This window comes from Pristiophorus japonicus, chromosome 2, assembly GCF_044704955.1.
Source record: "Pristiophorus japonicus isolate sPriJap1 chromosome 2, sPriJap1.hap1, whole genome shotgun sequence".
In the NCBI taxonomy this organism is placed as follows: Eukaryota; Metazoa; Chordata; class Chondrichthyes; family Pristiophoridae; genus Pristiophorus; species Pristiophorus japonicus.
Window position 1 is genome coordinate 111,086,177 of NC_091978.1, and position 20,564 is coordinate 111,106,740.

The window sequence follows — 20,564 nt, forward strand, 5'->3', positions numbered from 1 at the left end:
CACAGATCACAAGTCCTTCCCGACCAGCACCCCCCCCCGACCACTCCCTCCCTCCTCCCACCTCCCCCTACCGCCCAGGACTCCAGACTCTCAGTAAATTAGGGTTATCCTGTTTGAGACACAAGGGCATTCTCCTTGCAAAACAAGCATACAGTCTGCTTCGCTAGAGGAGTCAGACAGAATAACTGCTGTGCCAAACAGCCAAAGGCCATGGGAGCAGCAAAGAAAAATGGTTAGTAACTTCAGGGTGTGCCAAGTTTAGGCTGGCTAGTATTTCACAATGTCATGCCATGTGACTCCTGACACACAGCAATGTGTTTGACTCTTAACTGCCCTCTGAAATGGCCTAGCAAGGCACTCAGTCATACGAAACGGTTACAAAGAAGTATACTAAGAATAAAACTGGACGGATCACCCGGCTTCAACCTAGGCATCGGACACTGCAGAAGAACACCCAGCCCAGCTGACCTTGCAAAGTCCTCCTCACTAACATCTGGGGATTTGTGCCAAAATTGGGAGAGCTGTCTCACAGACTGGTCAAACAACAGCCTGACATAGTCATACTCACACAATCAGAACTTTCAGAGAACGTGCCAGACTCCCCCATCACCATCCCTGGGTATGTCCTGTCCCACCAGCAGGAAACACCAACCAGATCGTGGCACCATAGTGGTATACAGTGCAGAAGGAGTGGTCCTGGGAGTCCTCAATATTGACTCCTTACTGTTATTTAACCCTTGACAACCTGTATCATACCAACACCAGAGGGCCTATCTTTTGGAGTCCCAAGGGATCCCAGCATCCCGTGGGAGCACTGTATATAAGCAGGCCACCCACACGGTACCTGCATTCTGACATCTAATTAAAGGAGCTAAGGTCACACTTACTCATTGCTTACAGTACTCAGTTTCATCCTTTGTTATGAGCGTAACAATTGGCAACGAGAAAACGAACAACCGCGCGAAAATGCAAAGAACAGTCAATATCCTGGCGAAGTTCTCAGAAGGGGACGATTGGGAGGCCTTCGTAGAGAGACTCGACCAATACTTCGTGGCCAACGAGCTGGAAGGGGACGAGAATGCTGCCAACTGAAGGGCGATCCTCCTTACAGTCTGTGGGGCAACAACCTTTGGCCTCATGAAGAATCTTCGAGCTCCGGTAAAACCAACAACCAAATCCTATGAAGAATTGTGTACGCTGGTCCGGGAGCACCTAAATCCTAAGGAAAGCGTTTTGATGGTGAGGTATCGGTTCTACACGTTCCAATGGTCAGAGAGCCAGGAACTGGCGAGTTATGTCGCCGAACTAAGGCGCCTCGCAGGACATTGCGAATTTGATGGATTCCTAGAACAAATCCTGAGAGACATTTTTGTGCTTGGCATTGGCCATGAGGTAATCCTTCACAAACTATTGACAGTTGAAACACCAAATCTGAGCAAAGCCATAACGATAGACCAGGCATTTATGTCCACTAGCGATAACACCAAACAAATTTCGCAGCATTAAGAGGTTTTGGCCAGTACTGTGCACAAAGTACTGTCGTTTTCGAGCAGGAATATACATGGCAGAACATACACGCTGTCTGCTGCACGACCTCAGATGACCCAGAGTCCGTCATCAATCATTAATGCGAGGCAGTTAACACCCTGTTGGCGTTGTGGAGGTGATCATCAGCCCCATCAATGCCGCTTCAAGCACTATGCGTGCAACGGATGCAGAACAATGGGACACCTCCAGTGAATGTTCAGGCGAGCTGCAAACCCTGCAAACCACCACATTGCAGAGGAAGATCGATCCACGGTGGATCAGGCTGAACTAGAGACTCTAACCGAGGAGGCAGAACTGTACAGGGTATACACCTTCAACACGAAATGTCCACCAATAATGTTAAAAGTTGAACTGAACGGAACTCCAGTATCCATGGAACTGGACACAGGTGCGAGTCAATCCATAATGAGCAAAAAGGCCTTTGACAGGCTGTGGTGCAACAAGACACACAGGCCCAACCTCAGCCCCATTCACACCAAGCTAAGAACTCACACCAAAGAACTGATCCCTGTATTTGGCAGTGCAGAAGTCAAAGTCTCTTATGATGGAGCAGTGCATGAACTCCCACTATGGATCGTGCCAGGGGATGGCCCCACACTGTTCGGCAGAAGCTGGCTGGGAAAAATCCGCTGAACTGGGACGACATCCGAGTGCTTTCGTCCGTCGACAACGCCTCATGTGCCCAGGTTCTGAGCAGATTTCCATCGTTGTTCGAGCCAGGCATTGGAAGTTTCTCGGGGGCGAAAGTGCAGATCCATTTGGTTCCCAGTACATGACCCATCCATAACAAGGCACGGGCTGTACCATATATGATGTGAGAGAAAGTGGAAATTGAGCTGGACAGGCTGCAGCGCGAAGGTATCATCGCGCCGGTGCAATTCAATGAGTGAGCCAGCCCTATTGTCCCGGTACTTAAAGGTGACGACACGGTCAGAATTTGTGGGGACTATAAAGTAACGATTTTCGCTACAGGACAAATACATGCTACCCAAGGTAGATGACCTATTTGTGACCCTGGCTGGAGGAAAGACATTCACCAAGTTGGACTTGACCTCGGCCTACATGACGCAGCAGCTGGAGGAATCTTTGAAAGGCCTCACCTGAATCAACACGCACAAAGGTCTGTCCATCTATAACAGATACCCGTTCGGGATTCGGTCAGTCGCTGCAATTTTCCAACGGAACGTGGAGAGCCTGCTAAAGTCGGTTCCTCACACCGTGGTTTTCCAGGATGACATACTGGTCACAAGTTGGGACACCATCGAACACTTGAAGAATCTGGAAGAGGTTCGAAGGTGGCTAGATCGCGTGGGACTCAGGTTGAAATGCTCGAAGTGTGTTTTCCTGGCGCCAGGGGTCGAGTTCTTGGGAAGAAGAATTGCAGCAGATGGCATCAGGCCCACCGACGCCAGGACAGAGATCATCAAGAATGGCCGAGAGCACAGAACGTGACGAAGCTGCGATCGTTCCTGGGACTCCTCAACTATTTCGGTAATTTCCTACCTGGGTTAAGCACCTTGCTAGAACCCTTACATGTGTTACTGCGCAAAGGAGACGACTGGGTATGGGGGAATTCACAAGAGGCTGCCTTTGAGAAAGACAGAAATCTGTTATGTTCAAACAAACTGCTTGTTCTGTATAACCCATGTAAACGATTAGTGCTAGCTTGCGATGCGTCGTCATACGGGGTCGGGCGTGTGTTACAACAGGCTAACGAATCGGGGATTTTGCAACCGGTCGCTTATGCGTCCAGGAGTCTGTCCAAGGCCAAAAGGGCCTATAGCATGATTGAAAAATAAGCTCTGCCGTGTTTTTATGGGGTGAAAAAAATGCACCAGTATTTGTTTGGTCTCAAGTTTGAGCTTGAAACTGACCATAAGCCGCTCATATCGCTATTCTCAGAGAGCAAAGGGATCAACACCAATGCCCGCATCCTAAGATGGGTGCTCAAGCTGTCGGCATACAACTATGTAATCCGCCACAGACCTGGCACAGAGAACTGTGCTGATGCTCTCAGTCGGCTAACATTGTCCATCACTGGGGTGGAAATGGCACAGCCTGCAGACTTGCTCATGGTAATGGATGCATTTGAAAATGAAAAGTCACCCGTTATGGCCCACTAGATCAGGACCTGGACCAGCCAGGATCCTCTACTCTCCCTGGTAAAAAACTGTCTCCTCCATGGGAGCTGGTCCAGCGACCCAGCAGAGATGCAGGAGGTGATTAAGCCATTCCACAGATGCAAAGACGAAATGTCCTTGCAGGCGGTCTTTTGTGGGGTAATCGCGTGGTCTTGCCCAAAAAAGACAGAGAAACGTTCATTCATGACCTACACAGCACCCACCCAGGCATTGTAAGGATGAAAGCCATAGCCAGATCCCATAAGAACATAAGAACATAAGAATTAGAAACAGGAGTAGGCCATCTAGCCCCTCGAGCCTGCTCCGCCATTCAATAAGATCATGGCTGATCTGGTCGTGGACTCAGCTCCACTTACCCGCCCGCTCCCCATAACCCTTAATTCCCTTATTGGTTAAAAATCTATCTATCTTTGACTTGAAAACATTCAATGAGCTAGCCTCAACTGCTTCCTTGGGCAGAGAATTCCACAGATTCACAACCCTCTGGGAGAAGAAATTCCTTCTCAACTCGGTTTTAATTTGGCTCCTCCGTATTTTGAGGCTGTGCCCCCTAGTTCTAGTCTCCCCGAACAGTGCAAACAACCTCTCTGCCTCTATCTTGTCTATCCCTTTCATGATTTTAAATGTTTCTATAAGATCATCCCTCATCCTTCTGAACACCAACGAGTAAAGACCCAGTCTACTCAATCTATCATCATAAGGTAACCCCCTCATTTCTGGAATCAGCCTATGGAATCGTCTCTGTACCCCTTCCAAAGCTAGTATATCCTTCCTTAAGTAAGGTGACCAAAACTGCATGCAGTACTCCAGGTGCGGCCTTACCCAATACCTTATACAGTCGCAGCAAGACCTCCCTGCTTTTGTACTCCATCCCTTTCGCAATGAAGGCCAACATTCCATTCGCCTTCCTGATTATCTGCTGCACCTGCAAACTAACCTTTTGGGATTCATGCACAAGGACCCCCAGGTCCCTCTGCACCACAGCATGTTGTAATTTCTCCCCATTCAAATAATATTCCCTTTTACTGTTTTTTTTTCCAAGATGGATGACCTCACACTTTCCGACATTGTATTCCATCTGCCAAATCTTAGCCCATTCGCTTAACCTATCCAAATCTCCTTGCAGCCTCTCTGAGTCCTCTACACAACCCGCTTTCCCACTAATCTTAGTGTCATCTGCAAATTTTGTTGCACTACACTCTGTCCCCTCTTCCAGGTCATCTATGTATATTGTAAACAGTTGTGGTCCCAGCACCGATCCCTGTGGCACACCACTAACCACTGATTTCCAACCGGAAAAGGACCCATTTATCCCGACTCTCTGCTTTCTGTTCGCCAGCCAATTCTCTATCCATGCTAATACATTTCCTCTGACTCCGCGTACCTTTATCTTCTGCAGTAACCTTTTGTGTGGCACCTTATCGAATGCCTTTTGGAAATCTAAATACATCACATCCATCGGTACACCTCTATCCACCATGCTCGTTATATCCTCAAAGAATTCCAGTAAATTAGTTAAACATGATTTCCCCTTCATGAATCCATGCTGCCTCTTCTTGATTGCACTATTCCTATCTAGATGTCCCGCTATTTCTTCCTTAATGATAGTTTCAAGCATTTTCCCCACTACAGATGTTAAACTAACCGGCCTATAGTTACCTGCCTTTTGCCTGCCCCCTTTTTTAAACAGAGGCGTTACATTAGCTGCTTTCCAATCCGCTGGTACCTCCCCAGAGTCCAGAGAATTTTGGTAGATTATAACGAATGCATCTGCTATAACTTCCGCCATCTCTTTTAATACCCTGGGATGCATTTCATCAGGACCAGGGGACTTGTCTACCTTGAGTCCCATTAGCCTGTCCAGCACTACCCCCCTCGTGATAGTGATTGTCTCAAGGTCCTCCCTTCCCACATTCCTGTGGCCTGCAAATTTTGGCATGGTTTTTGTGTCTTCCACTGTGAAGACCGAAGCAAAATAATTGTTTAAGGTCTCAGCCATTTCCACATTTCCCATTATTAAATCCCCCTTTTCATCTTCTAAGGGACCAATATTTACTTTAGTCACTCTTTTCCGTTTTATATATCTGTAAAAGCTTTTACTATCTGTTTTTATGTTTTGCGCAAGTTTACCTTCGTAATCTATCTTCCCTTTCTTTATTGCTTTTTTAGTCATTCTTTGCTGTTGCTTAAAATTTTCCCAATCCTCTAGTTTCTCACTAACCTTGGCCACCTTATACGCATTGGTCTTTGATTTGATACTTTCCTTTATTTCCTTGGTTATCCGCGGCTGGTTATCCTTTCTATTGCCGCCCTGCTTTTTCACTGGAATATATTTTTGTTGCGCACTATGAAAGAGCTCCTTAAAAGTCAATGTATGGTGACCCAGCATTGACTCAGATTTAGAATTGCGCCAGTGCAACACTTGCTCTCAACTGAACAATGCACCCAGAGAGGCACCATTAAGAGTGTGGTCATGGCCCTCCAAACCTTGGTCTAAGATCCACGTTGACTATGCGGACCCATTTCCAGGCAAAATATTCTTGGTTGTCGTGGATGTTTATTCAAAATGGATTGAATGTGTAATAATGTCTGTAAGCACGTCCACCGCCACCATCGAAAGCCTACGAGCCATGTTTTCCTTTATTATGAGCATCAGGTCAAACATGGACAAGAAAACCTCCTGCTGATTACCACCTACTGCCCTCCCGCAAATTGATAATCAGTACTCATCCACATTGAACACAACTTGGAAGAAACACTGAGTGTAACAAGGGTACATAACATACTCTGGGTGGGGGACTGGAATGTCCATCACCAAGAGTGGCTCGGTAGCACCACTATTCCCCGAGCTGGCCGAGCCCTGAAGGACATAGCTGCCAGACTGGGGCTGCAGCAGGTGGTGAGAGAAGCAACACGAGGGAAAAACGTAGTTGACCTCAATCTCACAAATCTATCTGTCAAAGCTACATTATCCAGGATGGTATTGGTAGGAGTGTCCACCACACAGTCTTTGTGGGGGACGAAGTCCAATCTTCACATGAAGGACACTCTCCATTCGAGATTCCGAACAGCTCAAAACTGGGCATTCATAGAAACATAGAAGTCTACAGCACAGAAGGAGGCCATTTCGGCCCATTGTGTCCACGCCGGCCGACAAAGAGCCACACGGCCCTCAGTCAGTAGCCCTGAAGGTTACATATAAACCTATGAACAATGAACAATGACGGAAAGGTAAAGAGCCCAACTCCACCCCACACAACTGCGACACCCACTGCACTGCAATATTCTACACCCCACCCCAACCGGAGCCATGAGATCTCCTGAGAGAGGCAAAAAACAGATAAAAACCCAGGCTAATTGGGGGAAAAAAAAATCTGGGAAAATTCCTCTCCGACCCGTCCACGCGATCGAAACTAGTTCAAGAAATCACCTTGGCCGTATTCAATTCGCTGCAGTACTTACGATTATATCTGCGTCAGCCAACAAGAAGTTATCCAGTATAATTAGCTGGAGTTCTTTGAACAGGGTGGATAAAGGGGAACCAGTGGATGTGATATATTTGGACTTCCAGAAGGCATTTGACAAGGTGCCACATAAAAGGTTACTGCACAAGATAAAAGTTCACGAGGTTGGGGGTAATATATTAGCATGGATAGAGGATTGGCTAACCAACAAAGAACAGAGAGTCGGGATAAATGGTTCATTCTCTATTCTCTGGTTGGCAACCAGTAACTAGTGGAGTGCCGCAGGGATCAGTGATGGGACCCCAACTAGTTACAATTTATATTAACAACTTCGAAGAAGAGACTGAGTGTAACGTAGCCAAGTTTGCTGACGATATAAAGGTGGGAGGAAAAGCAATGTGTGAGGAGGACACAAAAAATCTGCAAAAGGACATAAACAGGCTAAGTGAGGGGGCAAAAATTTGGCAGATGAAGTATAATGTCGGAAAGTGTGAGGTCGAGCACCTTGGCAGAAAAATTCAAAGAGCAAGTTATTATTTAAATGGAGAAAGATTGCAGAATGCTGCAGTACAGCGGGGCCTGGGGGTACTTGTGCATGAAACGCAAAAGGATAGTATGCAGGTACAGCAAGTGATCAGGAAGGCCAATGGTATCTTGGCCTCCATTGCAAAGAGAATGGAGTATAAAGGCAGGGACATCTTGCTACAGCTATATAAGATATTGGTGAGGCCACACCTGGAATACTGCGTGCAGTTTTGGTTTCCATATTTACAAAAGGATATATTTGCTTTGGAGGCAGTACAGAAAATGTTCATTGGGTTGATTCCGGGGATGAGGGGGTTGACATATGAGGAAAGGTTGAGTAAGTTGGGCCTCTGCTCATTGGAATTCAGAAGAATGAGAGGTGATCTTATCGAAACGTATAAGATTATGAGGGGGCTTGACAAGGTGGCTGCAGAGAGCATGTGTCCACTGATGGGTGAGACTAGAACTCAAGGGCATGATCTTAGAATAAGGGGCCCCCCATTTAAAACAGAAATGAGGAGAAATTTCTTATAAGAACATAAGAACATAAGAATTAGGAACAGTAGTAGGCCATCTAGCCCCTCAAGCCTGCTCCGCCATTCAACAAGATCATGGCTGATCTGGCCGTGGACTCAGCTCCACTTACCCACCCGCTCCCCGTAACTCTTAATTCCCTTATTGGTTAAAAATCTATCAATCTGTGATTTGAATACATTCAATGAGCTAGCCTCAACTGCTTCCTTGGGCAGAGAATTCCACAGATTCACAACACTCTGGGAGAAGAAATTCCTTCTCAACTCGGTTTTAAATTTGCTCCCCCGTATTTTGAGGCTGTGCCCCCTAGTTCTAGTCTCCCCGACCAGTGGAAACAACCTCTCTGCCTCTATCTTGTCTATCCCTTTCATTATTTTAAATGTTTCTATAAGATCACCCCTCATCCTTCTGAACTCCAATGAGTAAAGACCCAGTCTACTCAATCTATCATCATAAGGTAACCCCCTCATCTCCGGAATCAGCCTAGTGAATCGTCTCTGTACCCCCTCCAAAGCTAGTATATCCTTCCTTAAGTAAGGTGATCAAAACTGCACGCAGTACTCCAGGTGCGGCCTCACTAATACCCTATACAGTTGCAGCAGGACCTCCCTGCTTTTGTACTCCATCCCTCTCGCAATGAAGGCCAACATTCCATTCACCTTCCTGATTACCTGCTGCACCTGCAAACTTTCAAAGGGTTGTAAATCTGTGGAATTCGCTGCCTCAGATAGCTGTGGAAGCTGGGACATTGAATAAATTTAAGACAGAAATAGACAGTTTCTTAAATGATAAGGAGATAAGGGGTTATGGGAAGCGGGAGAGGAAGTGGAGCTGAGTCCATGGTCAGATCAGCCATGAACTTATTGAATGGCGACACAGGCTCGAGGGGCCGTATGGCCTACTCCTGTTCCTAGTTCTTATGTTCTTATGTTCTTATTAATCGCACTTACCAGCTCTAGGTCCGTAACCCTGCAGGTTACGGCACTTTAAGTACCCATCCAACCATATTTTAAATATGGTGAGTGTTTCTCCATCCACCACCCTTCCAGGCAGTGAGTTCCAGACCCCCACAGCCCTCTGCGTGAAGAAGCCTCCCCTTAAATCCCCTCTGAACCTTCCACCAACCACCTTAAAACTATGCCTTCTCGTAATTGACCCCTCCACCAATGGAAATAGGCCCTTGCTAACCACTATATCCAGGCCTCTCAAAACTTTGTACACCTCAATGAGGTCTCCTCTCAAACTCTTCTGTTCCAATGAGAACAAACCCACCCTATCCAATCTGTCCTCATAGCTAAGATTCTCCATTCCAGGCAGCATCCTAGTAAATCTTCTCTGCACCCTCTCTAGTGCAATCATGTCCTTCCTATAATACGTGACCAGAACTGCACTCAGTACTCCAGCTATGGCCAAACCAAAATATTATGCAATTTAAGCATAGCCTCCCTGCTCTTATATTCTATGCCTCCTCCAATAAAGGCAAGCATTCCGTATGCCTTCTTAACCACCTTTTCCACCTGGCCTGCTACTTTCAGGGATCTGTGGACAAGCTCTCCAAGGTCCCTTTGTTCATATACACTTTTAATTGGCCTACCGCTTAATGTGTATACCCTTTCCTTATTAACCCGCCCAAAGTGCATTACCTCACACTTCTCCAAATTAAATTCCATTTGCCACTGTTCTGCCCACCTGACCAGTAGATTGATATCCTCCTGCAGTCCATGACTTTCCTCTTCATTATCAACCACACAGTCAATTTTGGTGTCATCTGCAAACTTCTTAATTATACTCCCTATATTCAAATCTAGATAATTGATATATACCACAAAAAAGCAAGGGACCCAGTACTGAGCCCTGCGGAACCCCACGTTAGGTGTTGTGGGCCATCAGCAGCATCAAATTTTATTCCACCACAATCTGTAATCTCATGGCTGTGCACTTGTCCATTACCATCAAGCCAAGGGACCATAGAATCGTAGCATCATAGAAATTTGCAACATGGAAGGAGGCCATTCGGCCCACCGTGTCAGCGTTGGCCGACAAAGAGCTATCCAGCCTAATCCCACTTTTCAGCTCTTGGTCTGTAGCCCTGTAGGTTATGGCACTTCAAGTGTACATCCAAGCACTTTTTAAATGTGGTGTGGATTTCTGCCTCTATAATCCTTTCAGGCAGTGAGTTCCGGATACCCACCACCCTCTGGGTGATGAAATTTCTCCTCAAATTCCCTCTAAACCTCCAACCAATTACTTTAAATCTATGCCCCCTGTTTGTTGACCTCTTTGCTAATGGAAATAAGTCCTTCCTATCCACTCTGTCGAGGCCCCTCATAATTTTACACACCTCCATAAGGTCCCCCCTCAGCCTACTCTGTTCCAAAGAAAACAAACCCAGCCTATCCAATCTTTCCTCATAGCTCAAATTCTACAGTCCAGGCAACATCCTCGTAAAGTTCCTCTCCAGCCTCTCTACTGAAATGACATCTTTCCTGTAATGTGGTGACCAGAACTGCACATAGTACTCTAGCTATGGCCCAACTAGTGTTTTATACAGTTCAAGCATAACCTCCCTGCTCTTGTATTCTATGCCTCGGCCAATATAGGCAAGTATTCCACAAGCCTTCTTAACCACCTTATCTACTTGGCCTGCTACCTTCAGGGATCTGTGGACATATACTCCAAGGTCCCTTTGTTCCTCTACACTTCTCAGTGTCCTGCCATTTAATGTATATTTCCTTGCCTAGTTAGACTTCCCCAAAGGCATTACCTCAAACTTCTCTGGATTGAATTCCTTTTGCCACTGTTATGCCCACCTAACCAGTTCATTGATATCTTCCTGCAATCTAGAGCTTTCATCTTCATTATCAACCACGCAACCAATTTTAGTATCAGCTGCAAACTTCTTAATTATACTCCCTATATTCAAATCTAGATCATTGATATATACCACAAAAAGCAAGGGACCCAGTACTGAGCCCTGCGGAACCCCACTGGAAACATCCTTCCTGTCACTAAAACACCCATCACCCATTACCCTTTGCTTCTGGCCTCTGAGCCAAATTTGGATCCAAATGTCACTTTGCCCTAGATCTCGTAGACTTTTACTTTCATGACCAGTCTGCCATGTGGGACCTTATCAAAAGCCTTGGTAAAAATCCATATGCACTACATCAAATGCACTACCCTTATCGACCTTCCTTGTTACCTCCTCAAAAAATTCAATCAAGTTAGTCAGACATGACCTTCTCTCAACAAATCCATGCTGATTGTCCCTGATTAATCCGTCTCTTTCTGAATGAAGATTTATCATGTCCCTCAGAATTTTTTCCAATTATTTTCCCACCACTGAGGTTAGGCTGACTGGCCTGTAATTATTCGGTCTATCCCTTTGTCCCTTTTTAAATAAAGGTACAATATTAGCAGTCCTCCAGTCCTCTGGCACTACACCTGTAGCCAGCGAGGACTGGAAAATGATGGTCAGAGCCTCTGTTATTTCCTTTTTTGCTTCTCTTAGCAGCCTGGGATACATTTCTTCCGGGCCAGGGGATTTATCCACTTTCAAAGCTGCTAAGCCCCTTAATACTTTATCTCTCACTATGTTTATTTCATCTAATATTTCACACTCCTCCTCCCTGATTTTAATGTCTGCATCACCCCTCTCTTTTGTGAAAACTGATGCAAAGTATTCATTAAGAACTATATCCATGTCTTCCGCCTCCACCCACAGATTAACTTTATGGCCTCTAAAAGGACCTACTCTTTTTTTAGTTATCCTCTTGCTCTTAATGTATTTATAAAACATCTTTGGGTTTTCCTTGATTTTACTTGCCAAAATGTTTTCCTGCTATCTCTTTGCTTTTGTAATTTCCTTTTTAATTGCAGCCCTGCACTTTCTATACTCCTCCAGAGTTTCTGCAGTTTTAATCCCTTTGTATCTGCCATAAGCCTCTCTTTTTTTTATCCTATCCTGTAAATCATTGACATCCAAGGGGCTCTAGATTCGTTAGACCATTCCTTTTTCTTTGAGGGAACATACTTGCACTGAACCCTCAGGATCTCCTCCTTGAATGCCTCCCACTGTTCTGACACTGATTTACCATCAAGTACCCGTTTCCAGTCTACTTTGGTTAAATCACCTCCCAGCTTAGCAAAATTGGCTTTCCCCCAATTGAGAACTTTTGTTCCTGGTCTATCTTTGTCCTTTATCATAACTACCCTAAATCTAATTGAATTATGATCACGAGCACCAAAATGCTCTCCGACTGATACCCCTTCCACCTGCCCAGCTTCATTCCCTAATACCAAGTCCAGAACCACCCCCTCCCTTATTCGGCTTGCTACATACTGGCTAAAAAAATTCTCCTGAATGCATTTTAGGAATTCCACACGCTCTATACATTTCACACTAATTTTATCCAAGTTAATATTAGGCTAGCTGAAATCCCCTACAATTACTGCCCTAGAGTTTTTGCACTTATCAGAAATTTGCCTACATATTTGCTCTTCTATCTCTCTTTGAGTGTTTGGGGGTCTATAGTACACTCCCAGCAGTGTGATCGCCTCTTTTTTGTTCTTTAATTAAATCCACATAGCCTCATTTGATGAACTTTCTACCGTATCATCCATCTTCATAGCTGTAATAGTTTCTTTAATCAATACTGTGAGCCCCTCTCCTTTTTTACCCCCCTCTCTATCCTGCCTAAAACCCTGTAACCAGGAAGTTTGAGCTTCTATACCTGCCCTTCTTTCAGCCATGTCTCAGTAATAGCTACAATATCATACCCCAAGTGTCTGTCTGTGTTCTCAGCTCATCTGCCTTATTCCCTAGACTCCTTGCATTGAAGTATATACCATTTAGCACTGCCAAACTTCCTTGTTGTCTATTTTCAAGCCCTTGCTTCCTCTGTCTTCCAAATTCACTTTATACTTTCCTACTTTCTAATTTCAGCTTTGCATCTCTCCCTTCTGAATCTATTCTCAGGTTCCCATCTCCCTGCTAAGCTTGTTGAAACCCCCCTCCCGTAAAGAACTAGCAACCCCCCCCGTGAGGATATTGGTCTTGGCTCTGTTGAGGTATAATCCATTCGGCTTGTACAGGTCCCACCTCCCCCAGAAACGGTCCCAATGCCACAGGAATCGAAAGCCCTCCCTCCTTCACCATCTCTCCAGCCACTCATTCATCTGTTCTATCCTTATATTTCTATACTCACTAGCACGTGGCACCGGGAGTAATCTGGAGATTACTGTCTTTGAGGTCTTGCTTTTTAAACTCTTTCCCAACTCCCTAAACTCTGCCTGCAGGACCTCATTCCTCTTTCTACCTATGTCATTGGTATCGATATGGATCACGACCTCTGACTTTTCACCCTCCCCCCTAGAATGTCCTGCAACCACTCGGTGACATCCTTAATCCTGGCACCTGGTAGGCAACATTCCATCCTGGAGTCACGTCTGTGGCCGCAGAAACACCTGTCTGCTCCCTTAACTATCGAATCCCCTACCAGTATTGCTCTTCCGCTCTTGTTCCTCCCTCCCTGTGCACCGAGCCACCCGTGGTGCCGTGGACTTGGATGTGGCTGCACTCCCCAGAGGAACCATTGTCCCCACCAGTACTCAGAACAGAATACTGGTTGGAGAGCAAGATACACTCAGGGGATTCCTGCACTACATGCCTGGTCTTCCCCTTCTGTCTGACAGTCATCCATTCTCTCTCTGCCTGCACCAACCCTGGTTCAATGAGGAGTGTCGAAGAACATGCCAGGAGCAGCACCAAGCATATGTAAACATTAGGTGCCAATCTTGTGAAGCTACAACACATTACATGCTAAACTGCAGAAACAGCATGCTATAGACAGAGCTAAACGATCCCACAGATCCCAACGGATCAGATCAAAGCTCTGCAATCCTGCCACATCCAGTCATGAATAATGGTGGGAAATTAAACAATTAACAAGAGGAGAAGGCATCATGAACATCCACATCCTCATTGATGGTAGAGCCAAGCACGTGAGTGCAAAAGATAAGGCTGAAGCTTCGCAACCTTCAGCCTGAGGTGTCGTGCAGATGATCCATCTCGACCTCCTCCTGAGATCCCCACCATCACAGAAGCTAGCCAATTAGATGCACTCCAGGTGATATCAAGAAACAGCTGAACAAACTGGATAAAGCAAAGGCTATGGCCCCGACAACATCCCGGTTGTCATGCTGAAGACTTGAACACCAGAATTAGCCACGCCTCCAACCAAACTGTTCCAGTATAGCTACAATACTGGCATCTACCCGACCATGTGGAAAACTGCCCAGGTATGTACTGTCCACAAAAGCAGGACAGATACAATCCAGCCAATTAACACCCCATCAGTCTACTCTTAATCATCAGCAAAGTGATGGACGATGTCATCGACAGTGCTATCAAGCGGCACTTACTCACCAATAACCTGCTCATTGATGCTCAGTTTGTGTTCCGACAGGACCACTCGGCTCCAGATCTCATTACATTGGTCCAAACATGGACAAGAGAGCTGAATTCTAGATGTGAGGTGAGAGTGGCTGCCCTTGATATCAAGGCAGCATTTGACCGAGTGTGGCATCAAGGAGCCCTCGTAAAATTGAAGTCAATGGGAATCGGGGGGAAAACTCTCCACTGGCTGGAGTCATACCTAGCACAAAGGAAGGTGGTTGTGGTTGTTGGAGGTCAATCAACTCAGCCCCAGGACATCATTGAAGGAATTCCTCAGGGCAGTGTCCTCGGCCCAACCATCTTCAGCTGCTTCATTTCTGACCTTCTCTCCACCATAGGGTCTGAAATGGGGATGTTTGTTGATGATTACACAGTGTTCAATTCCATTTGCAACTCCTCAGATAATGAAGCAGTCCATGCCTGCATGCAGCAAGACCTGGATGACATTCAGACTTGGGTTAATAAGTGGTAATTAACATGCATGCTCCACAAGTCAATGACTATCTCGAACAAGAGAGAATCTAACCACCACACCTTGACATTCAATAGCATTATCATCACCGAATCCCCCAATGTCAACCTCCTGGGGCTCACCATTGATCAGAAACTTAACCGGACCAGCCAAATAAAAGCTGCAGCTACAAAAGCAGATCAGAGGTTAGATATTCTGTGACGAGTATCTCACCTCCTGACTCCCCAAAGTCTTTCCACAATCTACAAGGCACAAGTCAGGAGTGTGATGGTATACTCTTTTGCCTTGTTAAAGGCAAATTGTGTTTAACCAATTTGATCGAGTTTTTTGATGAGGTAGCAGAGAGGGTTGACGAGGACAATGCAGTTGACGTGGTGTATATGGATTTCCAAAAGACGTTCAGCAAAGTTGAAGCCCATGGAATAAACGGGACAGTTGCAGCATGGATACGAAAATGACTAAGTGACAGGAAACAGAGAGCAGTAATCAATGGTTGTTTTTCGGACTGGAGGAAGGTATACAGTGGAATTCCCCAGGGGTCGGTACTAGGACCAGTGCTTTTCTTGATATATATTAATAATTTGGAGCTGGATTTTTATCATTTAGCCCTACCACTGGTTTTCCGGTGGTATTTTTGTGCTATTTAAAAATCATGTTATTTTTTACCATCGAAATACCACTTTCACTCAAGGCTGCCATTTTCATCAAATATGACCGGTGGTAGGGCTAACTCTATTTTGTTCTTATTTTCGATCGTGCAACACTCAAAGTAAAATGGGTGGTATTTTTGCGGGTGGTTAAAATGGTGGTATTGATGAATTTACTGGTAGTAATTTTCAGTGGAATTTCGGTGTTGGAGTCTTGGACGCAGGTAAAAAAAGTGCAGGGTGGGGGCTGATGTTTTATGATGTTTTTGTCCTTGCTGTTGATGTTGTAGCTCTTGTAGTTGTTCTTCTAATATTGTTGTTGTTGCAAAAAGTTTTAAATCGTTGAAGTTAAAAAATTATTTATTAATTGACTTTTATATTTGTCAAAGTTTATAACATTTTATAAAATGTTGTTTATCTTAACCATTCTTTTACTGTGTCTAACTTTCAGAAAATGAAGGGTAAAACTCACGATAGTGTGGGTGGTAAAGGCGAAATGTAACTCTGTTCAAGCAAAGCGTTGATTTATGAGCTGTTGATGTCCTCAAATGTTCTCAAAACGTCCTCAAATAGCCTCCAATTTTCTTACATATCCTTAAAATGTCCTCCAATTGTATCAAATAATCCACTAAAAGCCTCAAATAACCTTAAAATCTAACTCTGAACTTACATAAAGATGTCTGTGTAAAACTCGGCCTTCTATGTGGAATGGACTCCAGCTCCGTTTTTTAAAATGGCGTCCGTAGCACTGGATTCAATCAGATAAAGTCAGATAAGACTGCACGTTTCTCGGTGGTAATTTAGGCCAGTGGTAAAAATGGTGGTATTAATAAATTTACATCTGGTGGAAATTTAGGTGGCATATCGATGTTGCACACTTAATGCCATGATTAAAACATCAACAAAATAAGATTCGTGGTATTTTTTACCACCAGTGGTAAATCACTGATGAATTTAACAGCGATGGTATTTCGGTGATAAATTCTGAAAGCAGCGACATTTCTGTGGTAATCTGCGATTAATTTACCACCGGTGGTAAAAGGGTGGTAAATGATCGAAAAAATGATGAAAATCCAGCACTTGGATGTGGGGTTACAGGGCATAATTTTAAAATTTGCAGATGCCACTAAACGTGGAAGTATAGTGAACAGTGAGGAGGATAGTGATAGACTTCAAGATAGCATAGACAGGCTGATGGAATGTGCGGACACATGGTTCTTCAAATTTTGAAATTTAATGCAGAAAAGTGTGAAGATATGCATTTTGGGAGAAAGAATGAGGAGCGTAAATATAAAATAAAGTGTACAATCCTAAATGGGTGCATGAACAGAGAGACATAGAAACATAGAAAATAGGTGCAGGAGTAGGCCATTCTGCACCGCCATTCAATGAGTTCACGGCTGAACATGCAACTTCAGTACCCCATTCCTGCTTTCTCGCCATACCCCTTGATCCCCCTAGTAGTAAGGACTTCATCTAACTCCTTTTTGAATATATTTAGTGAATTGGCCTCAACAACTTTCTGTGGTAGAGAATTCCACAGGTTCACCACTCTCTGGGTGAAGAAGTTTCTCCTCATCTCGGTCCTAAATGGCTTCCCCCTTATCCTTAGACTGTGACCCCTGGTTCTGGACTTCCCCAACATTGGGAACATTCTTCCTGCATCTAACCTGCATTTCTATGAGGTCCCCTCTCATTCTTCTGAACTCCTGTGAAAACAAGCCCAGTTGATCCAATCTTTCTTGATAGGTCAGTCCCGCCATCCCGGGAATCAGTCTGGTGAACCTTCGCTGCACTCCCTCAATAGCAAGAATGTCCTTCCTCAAGTTAGGAGACCAAAATTGCACACAATACTCCAGGTGTGGCCTCACCAAGGCTCTGTATAACTGTAGCAACACCTCCCTGCCCCTGTACTCAAATCCCCTCGCTATGAAGGCCAACATGCCATTTGCTTTCTTAACCGCCTGCTGTACCTGCATGCCAACCTTCAATGACTGATGTACCATGACACCCAGGTCTCGTTGCACCTCCCCTTTTCCTAATCTGTCACCATTCAGATAATAGTCTGGCTCTCTGTTTTTACCACCAAAGCGGATAACTCACATTTATCCACATTATACTTCATCTGCCATGCATTTGCCCACTCACCTAACCTATCCAAGTCACCTCGCAGCTCACACTGCCACCCACCTTAGTGTCATCCGCAAATTTGGAGATACTACATTTAATCCCCTTGTCTAAATCATTAATGTACAGTGTAAACAGCTGGGGCCCCAGCACAGAACCTTGCGGTACCCCACTAGTCACTGCCTGCCATTCTGAAAAGTACCCATATACTCCTACTCTTTGCTTCCTGTCTGACAACCAGTTCTCAATCCATGTCAGCACACTACCCCCAATCCCATGTGCTTTAACTTTGCACATTGATCTCTTGTGTGGGACCTTGTCGAAAGCCTTCTGAAAGTCCAAATATACCACATCAACTGGTTCTCCCTTGTCCACTCTACTGGAAACATCCTCAAAAAATTCCAGAAGATTTGTCAAGCATGATTTCCCTTTCACAAATCCATGCTGACTTGGACCTGGGGGTACATGTGGACAAATCGTTGAAGGTGGCAGGGCAGGTTGAGAAAGTAGTTTAAAAAGTATGCGGGATCCTGGGCTTCAAGAATAGAGGTATAGAATACAAAAGCATGGACATTTTGGTGAAGCTGTATAAAACACTGGTTCGGCCTCAATTGGAGTATTGTGTCCAATTCTGGGCACTGAAGTTTAGGAAGAATATGAAGGCCTTCGAGAGGGTGGAGAAAAGAATTATGAGAATGGTTCCAGGAATGAGGAAATGTAATTACATGGATAGACTGGAGAAGCTAGGGTTGTTCTCCTTAGAGCAGAGTAGATTGAAAGGAGATTTGATAGAATTATTCAATATGAAGAGGGGTCTGGACAGAGTAGATCGAGATAAACTGGCAGAAGGGTCAAGAATCGGAGGACAGTGTTGTGTATCTGTAAAGCATGCACTCCCATGTTTTACCACCAGGGAGCACATCCCCTGAAGTCCCAAGGGAACCCAGCAACCCTTGGAAGCACTGTATATAAGCCAGCCCCTAAGGCCTGTTCCTCACTCAGGAGTATCTTATTAAAGACTGAGGTCACTGTTACTTTAACCTCCCTGTGTGCAGTCTCATCTGTATTCGGAACACAATAACTGGCGACGAGAATACGAATCCAATGCAAAGATGCAGCAAACTGTGGGCATCCTGGAGAAGTTCTCGAAAGGTGTCAAACAGCTAGACCAGTACTTTGTAGCCAACGAGCTGGACGGAGAAGGAAGTGCTGCAAAAAGGAGAGCCGTCTTCCTCACGGTCTGCGGGGCACCTATCTACAGCCTCATGAAGAATCTTCTGGCTCTGATGAAACCCACAGATAAGCCATATGAGAAGCTGTGCACACGGTTCGGGAGCTTCTAAACCCGAGGGAGAGCGTGCTGATGGCGAGGTATCGGTTCTACACGTGCCAGCGATCTGAAAGTCAGGAAGTGGCGAGCTACGTCACCAAGCTAAGGCGACTTGCAGGACAATGTGAGTTTGATGGCTACCTGGAGCAAATGCTCAGAGACTTTTTTGTACTGTGCATTGGCCACGAGACCATCCTACAAAAACCTTTGACTGTAGAGACACCGACCCTCAGTAAGGCCATTGCGATAGCACAGGCGTTTATGTCCACCAGTGATAACACCAAACAAATCTCTCAGCACACAAGTGCTAGAAATGTTCATAAATTAACTGGAACTGTGTTTGTAAGCAGAAATGTACAGGGCAGAAACCACGAGTCTGCAACTGCCAGCAGGCCTCAGGTGATCCAGATGACTCAGAATCTGCAACAAAGGATGAATGCAAGGCAATTCACACCTTGTTGGTGTTGTGGAGGCTTCCATTCAGCCTATTCATGCCGCTTCAAAGGATATGTTTGCAAGAGCTGTGGTACAATGGGAAATCTCCAATGAGCTTGCAGACGAGCTGCAAGCTCTGCAAAACCTGCTAACCACCACGTGACAGAGGAAGATCGGTTCTTGGTGGATCAAAGCAATTTCGAGCCTCAGAGAGAGGAGGCAGATGCTGAAGTACATGGGGTGCACGTATTTGCGACGAAATGTCCACCTATAATGCTAAATGTAAAATTGAATGGATTACTCGTAGCCATGGAACTGGACACTGGCGCTAGCCAATCCATCATGATTAAAAAGATGTTTGAGAGACCGTGGTGCAACAAGGCATTCAGACCAGCCCTGAGCCCCATCCACACGAAACAGAGAATGTACACCAAAGAGCTCATCACTGTTCTGGGCAACGCCATGGTCAAGGTCACCTACGAGGGCACGGTGCACTAACTGCCACCCTGGATTGTTCCGGGTGATGGCTGCACACTGCTTGGAAGGAGCTGGCTGGGCAAAATCTGCTGGAACTGGGATGGCATCCGAGCGCTATCACATGTTGATGTCCCATGCACCCAGGTTCTTAACAAATTTCCTTCCCTTTTTGAGCCAGGCATTGGAAACTTTTCTGGGGCAAAGGTGCAGATCCACTTGGTCCCAGAGACACGACCCATTCACCACAAGGCGCGAGCAGTACCTCACATGATGAGGGAGAGAGTGGAAATCGAGCTGGACAGGCTGCAACATGAGGGCATCATCTCCCCAGTGGAATTCGGTGAGTGGGCCAGCCCGATTGTTCCAGTACTCAAAAGTGATGGCACGGTCAGGATTTGCGGTGATAA